The following is an 11,812-nucleotide window of genomic DNA, read 5'->3' as shown; positions in this document are numbered from 1 at the left end:
AGAAGCAGAATAAGAAAAAGAAAAAGAAGAAAAAGAAGAAGAAGAAAAAGAAGATGAAGAAAATAAGAACAAGAACAAGAACAAGAAGGAAGAAGAAGAAGAAAAGAAGAAGAAAAAAAGAAAAAACAGGAAAACAAAGACGAAGAAGAACAAGTAAATACCAAATCGAAGCACAAGAAGAAGAAAAGGAAAAAGAAGAAAATATAACACAAAATAGAATCACAAACATTTTATCATCGACTTGGTATCTGTGAACAAGAACAAGAACAAGAAGGAAGAAGAGGATGATGATGAAGAAGAAGAAGAAGAAGAAGAAGAAGAAGAAGAAACGACCATCACATGTTTTCTGGGCGGGGCGGCGGCGGCGAGGGGCGAGGAGAGGCGGGTCAGGCAGAGGACGTTCACTGTTTGCTGGCGGGGCCTCGACGTCCTCCAGCGGGTGTCTTAATCATGCAAGTTAAGCCGAAGAAAAAACGTGTTGGTACAGGCAGTAATGAGGGTCTGATCCGCCCCGCCGAAGTTAGGGCCGGGTTACAAGGCTGAAAAAGAAGTGAAAAAGGAGATAAGAGAAAAATGAAGGTGAAAGAACGGGAAAAAAATGTAAGAAAAGAGGAAATAAAATAGTAGAAGAGGAAATAGTAAAAGCAAGAAAAAAATAGAGGAAAGAAGAGGAATAGAAAATGAAGAAAAACTAGGAAGAAGAGGACGAAGAAGAATAAAAGAAGGTATAAAAGGAAAGAAAAGAGAAAAAAGAAGGTAAAAGAAAAAAGAAAAATGAAGGTGAAAGAACGGGAAAGAATGTTAAGAAAAGAGTAAAAGAGTAAAAGGAAAAACAAGAAGAAGAAAAAGAAAAAGAAGGAGGAAGAGGAGAAAAAGAAGAAAAACCGAGGAAGAAGAAAAGTAGAAGGTAAAAAGGAAAGAAAAGAGAAAAAGGAAGGTAAAAGACTGTAAGAAAAGAGAAATAAGAAGATACAAAAGAAAGATTATGAAATGAGGTGACGTGGATGTAGAGAAAAGAAAAGAAAAGGAGGAAAATATGAAAAAAATAACGAAATGAGGCAGCGGAAGTAGAAGAGGGAAAAGAAAAACGGGGTGAAAAATAATGAAAATAATGAAATGAGGCGCCGTGGATGCTGAAAAGAAGGTAAAAAAAGAAAGAAATATAAGGACATGACGTGGCGTGGGTGTTGGAAAGGAAAAAAAAGGAAAAAGAAGGAAAAAGAGAAGGAACACTGATGACATTGCCTCCCACACACTCCGCTGAGCATCAAGAAGAAAAAAGAAGAAAAAGAAGAGTTGAAGGTAAAAAGGAAAGAAAAGAGAAAAAGGAAGGTAAAAGACTGTAAGAAAAGAGAAAAAGGAAGATAAAAATGAAAGATTATGAAACTGACCTCTCTATTGGCTACTCTTTACTTCGTCTTTTATAGGAGCAGCGGTTAGCGGGCTTTTTTTTTACACTCTTTTTGTTGCCCTTGAGCTGCTTCCTTTGGTGTAAAAAAAATAATAATAATAAATAGTTGTATACTGCCTGCTTCATATATACCGGTTACACGATAACTCCCTCACCCTTCCGCCCGTACCCTCCGTGGTCTAGTGGTTAGCGTGCCTTGCTACGAATCCGCGGCTGCAGGTTCCAGTCTCGGCCCGAACAGTTGGCGAGTGCATCCTCCCTTTCGGGCTAGTCAATAAATAAGTATCTGGGAAAACCTGGGGAAGGTAAACTGTGGTTACCCGGATGCCACACCTGCCCTGTGTCCCGGGGGCATTATTCGGAACTGTATACTGGCTCGGTCCCATACCCACAACCAGCCAATCAACAGTCAGATGTGTCAGCCAGACTGAGCCAGTCACGACGCAGGAAGGGTTTGTACAATGACGTCATAAAGTTTCTATGTAACAAATATATGAAATCAATATATTGTTGCCTTATTATTAACAACAGTGTGTGAGTAGCAATAGTCCAAAAAGGAGTAGTTGAAAAATATTTTTTAATGCATTTCCTTAAGCTTGAAGCCAAAGACGTAACTGTTAAAATGATGATGAAGGATGCAAAGTTGCCATGTGCACTCGGACACAATAACAGTATAACCTCCAGGGGCTGGATTCATCATACCATTTACCGGACCTGTGGCTGGTAAGCTTCGCGGTATCTTCGCCCACCCGGTAAATTAGCATTCATCAACCACTTACCGCACCTCTGGTAAGGCCAAAAGTTACCGCGGCTCCGAGCACCCGTAAGTGAGTTACCGCAGGCGTGGTAAGGCGGGTAAACACTGCCGCCTCAGGTTTATTTTTCCGTCTGACTGCTTGTATCGGCGGTTCCTGAACATGACAACGCAATGCGATAACCTCGGTAGTTGCAGGAGTATGAAAACGTATAATAGTGACGGAAATAAGTGGCGAGAGACGTGAAAAAGACCAGGATCAAAGGACAGCGGGTCACCCGGTGCGCTGAAAATGACGTCAGCAGGTGGAGAGATGAAATAGAAAACGAAAGTATTCACGTCGAACGGTAACTCAAATAAAATCGAAAGTATTTACGTCGAGCGGTAACTCAAATATTAACTAAACAGGCTTTCATTGTCTTTGATTGACAAATATCGTATCTTCTATAGGTTTCTGTAGTGAATTTAACACACAGAAATTACGTACACACATCTTTAGGTAATGTTTCTTGCTTATACAGACTATAAAGCACTTGACTGTCTATATATGCATCTTCTAGACAGTATAAAAATACAAAACATGCGGTACTTTTTGTGATGCGGTACTACCGCACTAAGTACCGCACTTGCCCACCTCTGGCCGTAGCACCACATTTAGGGGCAAATACAGGATACACAACTATCGACGTATGTAAGTAGCTAGGAAGGGTTTCAGTAAATCAAACGTTCCTGTTTTGCAGTTTTATTATAACTTTTTAAAACTTAGTGAAGTGGTCCATGACACTATCACTTGAGGCCGCCTGTGAACACAACAGACGAGCCGGAAGTGGATCTAGGCTGGAGTGACGGCTGGTGTGCTGCTCCTTGAAGGTTGGGGGTCCTGGGCAGCAGCGGCAGCACTGTTCAGCTACACTTCACATTGCACACTCGCGTTATCCCAGGGAACAGTTACTTCTTAACTAAATCATACACGACGGACACAAATTGCATATACTGGAATGACCTATTTGTGAAGGTCAAAAGTGTCACTGCAGTATGGCTAGCAATACACCTCTTGCCTAGACTGTTATATTTCAAATGTCCGTCCACAAGCAAGAATTTTAATGATGTAGAACAAACACATCGCAGACTTGTGAGTGGGGTAATTTCTTTGTCTGTATTATTGGCTACTTGTGATAAATACTATTGGATACTCATAGTAAATATTCAGAATATTTCCTTATTAACTTGAAAGTTTTGACATTTGACTAAATAGCCTCCTTGAAGGTTCAGCATGCATGTCAACCACATGGTAAAATTAAAAACAGGAAAAAATAGTTGAATGTATTTTTTTTTGCACCATTTTTAGATAATTTATGGACAATAACTTCGGTATTTAGATTGCATTTATGTACTACTATAAATAATTCCAAAAGCTGAATTTAAAAATTTAATACTGCAGGCTAAGTTAAAATAATTACTACAGCCCAAGTTGAAATAATTACAACAGCCAAAGTTGAAACTCCAAAAGCCTGAAAATCCCACATTGAAGAAGTACAGAGCTAGTTTCCCCGGGCCGTCTTCGGACAAGGGCCCGTTCCCCTTTTGATACTAGGGGATAAATCTTGCGTACACACACACACGCACACACACGCACACAAAAAAAGGCAGTCATAAACCCCGACACGGTCTTGATACCACTCGATTTCTCGCGTGTTGTGTCGTTCGTTCCCAACATCAATGGCGAGAACACCAACTTGGAAGAAGTTTCTTATACTCTTCATCACACTTACGGATGACGTGATCGCCCACGTTATCCGGATTCAAAATGGTGTAGGCTGGTCGGAGTCCTTCCGAGTTCCAGCTAACCCTGGACACACAGCATACACCAAGATCTTGCGCCTGACTGGCTGTCTCGCTTAGTTGAGATGAAGGTTGTCCTCGTCACCAGGGTCTTCAGATCTCGGCGGTGGGAGAGATACAGGTACACGATGAGTGTGGCCTCCCTCATACTCTTGGACCCACCGTCACGCAAGTGTACTTGGACAGGCAAGGTATGGGGGATATCGGCGACACCTCGACTTACCTGGATTTCTACTGGCTCTTATAAGACATACTTAATGAGGTCAAAGGGTTTGCGGACGAGAACTGCTATTATCCCACCTATTGGCCCGCCGCGTCAAAGGGTTTTCAGTGAATTTCTACTGGCTAGCTCATGACATGCTTATTGAGGTGGAAGGGTTTTCAGTGAATTTCTACTGGCTAGCTCATGACATGCTTATTGAGGTGGAAGGGTTTTCAGTGAATTTATACTGGCTAGCTCATGACATAGTTATTGAGGTCGAAGGGTTTTCAGTGAATTTCTACTGGCTAGCTCATGACATGCTTATTGAGGTCAAAGGGTTTTCACTGAATTTCTACTGGCTAGCTCATGACATACTTATTCAGGTCAAAGGGTTTTCGGAAGAGCACCGCTATTATCCAACGTAGGGGATGATTTTCAAACAGATTCAGGCAGGTCTCTTAATCTAAAGATGGTCACCGCCGGGCCTTTGAAGACGAAGGGGATAAAGTTCAAACTGAACTCAGACATGTCACTGAATCTAAAGACTGTTACCGCCGGGCCTTAGAAAACGCAGGGGATAAAGTTCAAACTGAACTCAGACATGTCACTGAATCTAAAGACTGTCACCGCCGGGCCTTAGAAAACGCAGGGGATAAAGTTAAAACTTAAATCAGACATGTCACTGAATCTAAAGACTGTCACCGCCGGGCCTTAGAAAACGCAGGGGATGAAGTTCAAACTGAACTCGGGCATGTCACTGGATCTAAAGACAGTCACCGCCGGGCCTTAGAAAACGCAGGGGATAAAGTTCAAACTGAACTCGGGCATGTCACTGAATCTAAAGACGGTCACCGCCGGGCCCTAGAATACGCAGGGGTTGAAGTTCAAACTGAATTCACCAGGAAGGGAAGGTAGACTTTCTCCAGCAGGATCATTAAGGGGAGGTAGACTTTCTCCAGCAGGAACAGCATGAAGGGGAGGTCCAGGCCAGGCTCCACCCACCCACCCCTGTGGACAACAAGGGGAATGAAAAACATCAAAGAGACAGCCGGAAAATGGAAAAATTCATGAATAACTTGAGAGAAAGGACTAGCATACTTAAATTGAGGACATTCACATGTGGACAATAATGCTCTAATATGCGTACAATAATGCTCTAATATGCAAGAGAAGGATAAAAATTGATACCAGAATAATAAAAAAAAATATTACCTGGTGGCAGCAAAGGCTCTATCGAAGGCAGTGTTGGTTGCAGTGGTCAGGGGCGAGCAACGAGACGGGCCAGTATGTCGGGTAATAGCAGTGTTCATCGGCACCCAAGTGTATAATGTGATCCATTCCGTCGCTATAGTTGTGCACAACCTTGTACACTCGGCAAGGCAAGGCAAGGCAAGCACCGCGGGGAGGAGCAGGAGAGATATTCGGTTGTCTGGCTTCATCTGAAGTCTCGAGCTCAGGGCCAGAGAGTAGTCAGACTCCAACACTCGCCAGCGGCTGTGCCATTATGTTAGATTCCACCGTGGCCATCACAGAGAGAAGGCTTTGCAGGGGATTCAGGGAACAACCGACTCGATGCGCCATTTTGGAGAATGACCGCGTGGGTGCAGACTTCCTTCCACACGGAGTAACAATTAGGAAATGAACAACACAAACCGATGAGCAGTTCTCGTTTCAGAGACTAATCAAATAGCGTATAGGGAACAAAGATTTGGAGGAAACTTACCAAATACATCGCTGTAATATTAAAGGCAAAAATACAGTAAAGATTTCTTACCTGTGGTGGCTTGTGTTCCCAGCTGCCTGGCCGTCTTGGGTACTGGTGCACAATGACGTAGACGGTAGACTTTCTCCAGCAGGGCCAGCAGCAGAGGCTTTCCCTACAGCAAGCAGGAAGGCGATGTTCAGGTCAGTTCCTCTCACTCCTGAAGAGGAATTTGGAAAGGGATAAACCCAATACGTAATAGTCGTTTGAGAGTAATCATAGCATATAGAGAACGTGTGGACGAAACCGAGATAGACAGAGATAGAGACTGCTGTAATACTCGAGCAAAGATATCCAAGTAAAATATCCATACTCGTGATGGATCAACGGCTCCATCGCAATGGCTTTCGTTACAGCAAGGCCGGAAGGGGATATTCAGGCGAGTTCCTCACTCCTGAATAACAGTTAGGGAAGGGATAAACCTAATGAGCCATTACCAATTCAAAGTTATTAATGATAAAGTTATTAATGATACAGAATGAAAATGTGGACGAAGTCGATAATATACACTGCTGTAACACGCAAGCAAGGATGGTACAGTAAAACATTCCTACCCGTGGCAAGGCAGTGGCTTTCGTTGCCCAAGTCAGCATGGAGAGGAGCATCTGTGTTATCAGGATGGATTCCACCGTGACCATCATGGAGGGAAGGTCCTTCAGGTCAGTCCTCACAACCCTGAATAAACATTAGGGAGAGAATCCCAATGAGCAACAGTCTTTTCAAAGGGACTAATGACACAGCATATTGAGAACATCCCATGTGGACGAATCCACTAATATTAATGCTGTAATATGCAAGCCAAGATTGTACAGTTAAAGATTCTTACCCGGATGGCAGCAATGGCTTAAATTTCCTCCCCGCACGTTACCGCAGAAACAAAGGAGGTGCAGGCAGTTCCTTCCACTCTGGAATAACAATCAGGAGAGGGATAAACGCAATGAGCAATGGCGAGTTCAAAGGGACATAACAAAATCATGGACTAAACTAATATGCACCGCTGTAACACGCGCACCGCTGTAACACGCAAGCAAAGATAGTATACAGGAAAATATTCTTACCTGTGGAGTCAGCAACGGGTTTGGATCCCATCATCCCATCCGCCTGGTGGAGGCAACACCGCACGCAAGCCTTGGAAATCCCGAGGCAGGAAGTTTAAACACAATTCAGGCGTCACTTTCCAGGAGACTTAGTTGCCGCAGATAAAAAATAATGTTAGGAAGACACTAACAAAGAGGTCATTTCTTAGGGTCTCTCAAGCACGATATTTTTTATCCTCAACACCAAATCCCCAGATTTAGTAAATGACCTAAATTCTGTCTGAATTTCACCACCTCTGTTTTCCAAGGCACGGCGGGTCTCCTCCACCAGGCGGTAGGGATTGCAGTGGTCGGGGGCGAGCAACGCGGCGGGCCAATAAGTCTGATAATAGTAAATCTTGTCCGCAAACCCTTTGACCTCATTAAGTAAGTCGTACAGGAGCCAGTAGAAATCCAGGTAAGTCGAGGTGTCGCCGATATCCCCCATACCTTGCCTGTCCAGGTACACTTGCGTGATCGTGGACACCAAGAGTATGAGGGAGGACACACTCATCGTGTACCTGTACCTCCCCCACCGCCGAGATCTGAAGACCCTGGTGATAAAAATAACATTTCTCTCGGCCAGGCGAGAGAACCAGTTAGGCGTAAGACCTTCGTTATCCGTGTCACCCAGGGCCCTCTTCCGTCGGTGGATTATCCCACTTAAAACGCCCGCCGCGATTTTCGCCTGCCTGGCTCGGTCTCGAATCGTCTCGAGACCAGGGCCAGAGTGCAGTCCGTTGCTGTCCGCGACACGGAGGAACCTCGCCAGCACCTCGCGAGATGCCAAGCTGGATTCCACCGTGTCCTTAGCGGAGGGAAGGTCCTGCAGGTCAGAGTCCATCGAGTGTCCAGGGCCAGCTGGAACTCGGAAGGACTCCGACCACCCTACACCATTTTGTATCTTGATGACGTGGGCGAGCACGTCACTGGTAAGTATGAGGAGTATGAGAAGACTCCTCAAAGTTTGCCTTCTCGCCATTGCTGTTTTTAGCCTTGTGTCGAGGATACTACTGTCTTCTGTGGCCGTCCCAGGTATATATACCCCTCAGCCGAGCCCGTGACGTGTGCGAGGCGGCCTAACGAGCACAGGGAATTACAGTTCTCGGGTTTGTCTAACGTGCGGGGCCGCCCAGGGAGCAGTGATGGCGGTGGGCGGGGCTGCTGCGGTCATTACTCGTGGCTGCCGCGTCCAGGGCTCGGCAGCATCATTAGCTCCAGATGATGTAGTGCTCGTGTATTTCCTTTTTTTAATGCCGAGGTTTTGCTTTTCCGGGAGGCTTTGGTTTACAGGAATATGTATATGACGACAGAATAGTACTTGTATGGTTAGGAAGTGAAAGAGATGTCAGCGTGTTAATGCAACCAATCTATATATTTTTTTTTTGTACTATAAGAGACTATGGTTTTACGAGAGGGTTCAGTTATAGGTTAATAGAATACATGACAGCAGAAGCGCCAGTTGATTAGATAGGAAAAGAGATGTCGGCGTGTTAACACAACCAATCTATATTCTTTTTTGTACTATAAGAGGCTGTGGTTTTACGAGAGGGTTCAGTGAAAGGTTAAGTACATATTATTCCTCGTTGTTACATATTCTGAGGACGACAATTTTATTTCTCGTGAGTTTTGATTTGTTTGCTTCATTTTTTTTACAACAAAGGAGACAGCTCAAGGGCACAAAAAAGGAAACAATAATAATAAAAAAACGCTACTCGCTGCTCCTACAAAAAAGAATCAAAAGAGGTGGCCGAAAAATTTTTTTTTTTCGGAAAGCACTGTGCATATGGAGTTTGGAAGGGAGAAGGACGACAAAAAAAACATGATTTGCGAGGAAGCATAAAATCCCGCATGAAATAAATGAAAACAAGGAATTATAGGATGACCTTAGCCTGAAAATAAGATGCCAAATAAGATAGAAAGCCTCCTGCAAAACTATAATAGATACTGTCTCTGTAAGGATCGAGATAAAAATCGTAATGGCTTATTTTTAAACGATTGGGGAGCTGTCTTGATAGAGCGAGTAGCAACTAATATAATAAACAAAACTGTAATTGCCTACTGTTCGTAAAACGACCTAAAAAGAATAGAAATGGCTTATTTATTCTGAAACGACTGGAGCAGTGTATTGATGCAAACTAGGGAAAGGCTACTTCAGAGTTTAGCATCAGTAACAGTGATGAAATAAAGAAGATGCTGGCTAACTCTTGCATAAGGGAGTTGGACAGCCGCTCATTGGTTATTAACGGTAATGGTTCAAATAGGAAAAGAGACGCAGGTGTATGACTCAGGATGGAGGGAGGGATAGCAGTTCATGTTGAGGTCATTAATGGCTTAGATAAAAAAATAGTGACGCTTTAGATTAGCTCCACCCTGACCTTACCCTCATAATCTCGATCCCCGTCTTGAACACCGCGGCCATTTACTTAATCATTAACAAGGAATTACCGCTCATTGGTTATTAACGGTAATGGTTCAAATAGGAAAAGAGACGCAGGTGTGTGACTCAGGATGGAGGGAGGGATAGCAGCTCATTTTGAGGCCATTACTGGCATAGACAAAGAAATAATGACGTTTTAAATTAGCTCCACCCGACCCACATGATCTCCCTGTCATGTCTGTCTGAACACCGCTGGGAAGGGTTGATGATTGATGGTTTATTGTTGCAAAGTTATACAACAAAGGAGGCAATTATATCTGTTTAGTTTCATGGTGCTACCTACGGATATATCAGTAGTCGCTGGGAAGGGTTGATGATTGATGGTTTATTGTTGCAAAGTTATACAACAAAGGAGGCAATTATATCTGTTTAGTTTCATGGTGCTACCCACGGATATATCAGTAGTCGCTGGGAAGGGTTGATGACTGAGTGTTTTAACCGTGGCAGGGTTTCTGTTTTGGGTGCTCAGGGTTTGTGGTGACTCCTCACTCATTTCACTGAAACTGTATATACATGTAAGTTTGTATATTATCATTCTAACCTACGTGTACATAAAAGACAGTTAAAAATACATTATACAAACTTGCATGTATATACATCTCAGCGAAAAGTGTGAGTCGCCACAAAGCCCAAGCACTTAAAACAGAAGCCCCGCCACCTCAGACGCCCGGTTTGTTCTTCTCTCTCGCTGGCGGCTCTCAGGGCGGTGGTGTCGTCATCAGCAACATTCCTCATGCTGTCTCCACCCTAAACAACTTCCTGGCTTGCTTTGCTCTCAGGGTGGTGGCGTTGCTGTCAGCAATGTTCCTCATGCTGTCTCCTCACCCAAAACAACCTGACCTCACCTAAACATTCTGACACTATACAGAACAGCAATTGCACCATACATTCTGCACACACACACACACACACACACACACACACACACACACACACACACACACACACACACACACACACAAGAGAGAGAGAGAGAGAGAGAGAGAGAGAGAGAGAGAGAGAGAGAGAGAGAGAGAGAGAGAGAGAGAGAGAGAGAGAGAGAGAGAGAGATATACGTAGATATATAGATAGATAGATAGATTATACATGACACCTGTACATTAGGGCAACACGCAGACTTAATTCACACCTCGCCTGAGTCTTCTGTCTCTTGTACCCACGGCTCGGCACCTTTGATACTTCTATGTATTTTTTTGTAAAGTTTTTCATTTTTATATTTTTTGTCAGTCACTTTAAAATATACAAACTACAGATTCATACCACTGGGATTTTCGGATGATTGGACTTTTACTGTATTGGTGTTTTTCTGCATACGTATGTGTGCAAAATAATTGCTGCATTAACAAAAGGAAAGACTTTTTATTCAAAAGGAATATTAATACTTGAGAAATGGAAGGGCAGACACTTTGACTGATTGATTTAGAATGTTTTTATAGACATAGTCCGTTCACTTCAGCTGTGAATCCACAATGGCTGGAAATATTGATAAAAGATGAAAGTGTAATAATCATTAAATGTTGTTCTCTGACTTCTACTCACCATAATTATTAACAATTGAGGATGGAAAGTTGTGTTAATAGTTGTGGAATCACTGCTTATTCCAATGTTTTCAACAAAATAAACTTATCTATATCAGATGAGCTAAGTAAAGGAATACTAATATTTCTTGATCATAGGATAGTATTTTGGAGCCAAAATTGTCAGATACCCTCCCTGCCAACAGCCAGTCAGCAGTGTCTTAATACACTAAGGTAAGATCTAGGGATCCACCTTAACAGAGTGGACTATTGTATAATTCATGTTATGCCACAAAGGCAAAATAAAAAAGGTTAATTCTGTTTTGTTTCTAACTAATGAAACCTAGTTAATAAAAACCTACCTAATTGGACCTGTCACCTTATTTTGACAAGGTAACTGCAATTTTTCCAAGGCTGCAGCCACCTTATCCATAGCACCACTCAGCCTCCTCACTTCAAGAAGGATGTCTTCTTGAACTTCCACCATTTTGGGCCCAACTGGTGGGTTAACCCTCCTCTGCCTGCTGGTGGAAGCGTGAGAAGGTGCCGCGCCTACATCAGGGGGAGATAGAGTTTCTGAGGCACAGTGTACAGGTGCCAGTTGAGGGGCCAGCCGGTGAGTAGTAGTAGGGCGGGATGGTGAGGAGGGGGCTGTGATGAGCCTTGCAGAGGTGCGGGTGTCAAAGAATCCTCCGAAAGGAAGATTACACACTTCTGTGTCTGCAGAAGCTGTACGTAAAAAATCATCATGATAAGAGTCATTCAACATGGTATGATATCTTATTTTGTGCTTTGATTATGAATAGCG

The 11,812-nt window shown here is 43.3% G+C and overlaps 2 long non-coding RNA genes across 3 annotated transcripts; both read right to left on the bottom strand.

The window, feature by feature from the left end:
* Nucleotides 1-4,833: 4,833 nt before the first annotated feature.
* On the bottom strand, nucleotides 4,834-6,176 carry LOC126990725 (uncharacterized). Of its 2 annotated transcripts, none has more exons than XR_007744678.1 (3): nucleotides 5,984-6,176; nucleotides 5,422-5,821; nucleotides 4,834-5,217 (listed from the first exon to the last, which is right to left on the bottom strand). It is a non-coding gene; the product is annotated as an uncharacterized LOC126990725 (long non-coding RNA). The 2 variants fall into 2 exon arrangements; XR_007744679.1 differs by having other exon boundaries at nucleotides 5,422-5,817.
* Nucleotides 6,177-6,534: 358 nt separating this feature from the next.
* On the bottom strand, nucleotides 6,535-7,443 carry LOC126990724 (uncharacterized). The gene is made up of 3 exons (XR_007744677.1): nucleotides 7,030-7,443; nucleotides 6,798-6,876; nucleotides 6,535-6,646 (listed from the first exon to the last, which is right to left on the bottom strand). It is a non-coding gene; the product is annotated as an uncharacterized LOC126990724 (long non-coding RNA).
* Between the last annotated feature and the right edge of the window lie 4,369 nt (nucleotides 7,444-11,812).

Source organism: Eriocheir sinensis, unplaced genomic scaffold, assembly GCF_024679095.1.
Source record: "Eriocheir sinensis breed Jianghai 21 unplaced genomic scaffold, ASM2467909v1 Scaffold194, whole genome shotgun sequence".
Classification (NCBI taxonomy): Eukaryota; Metazoa; Arthropoda; class Malacostraca; order Decapoda; family Varunidae; genus Eriocheir; species Eriocheir sinensis.
Note: the sequence above shows the minus strand (reverse complement) of the source record. Positions and strands in the feature narration are given on the sequence as shown.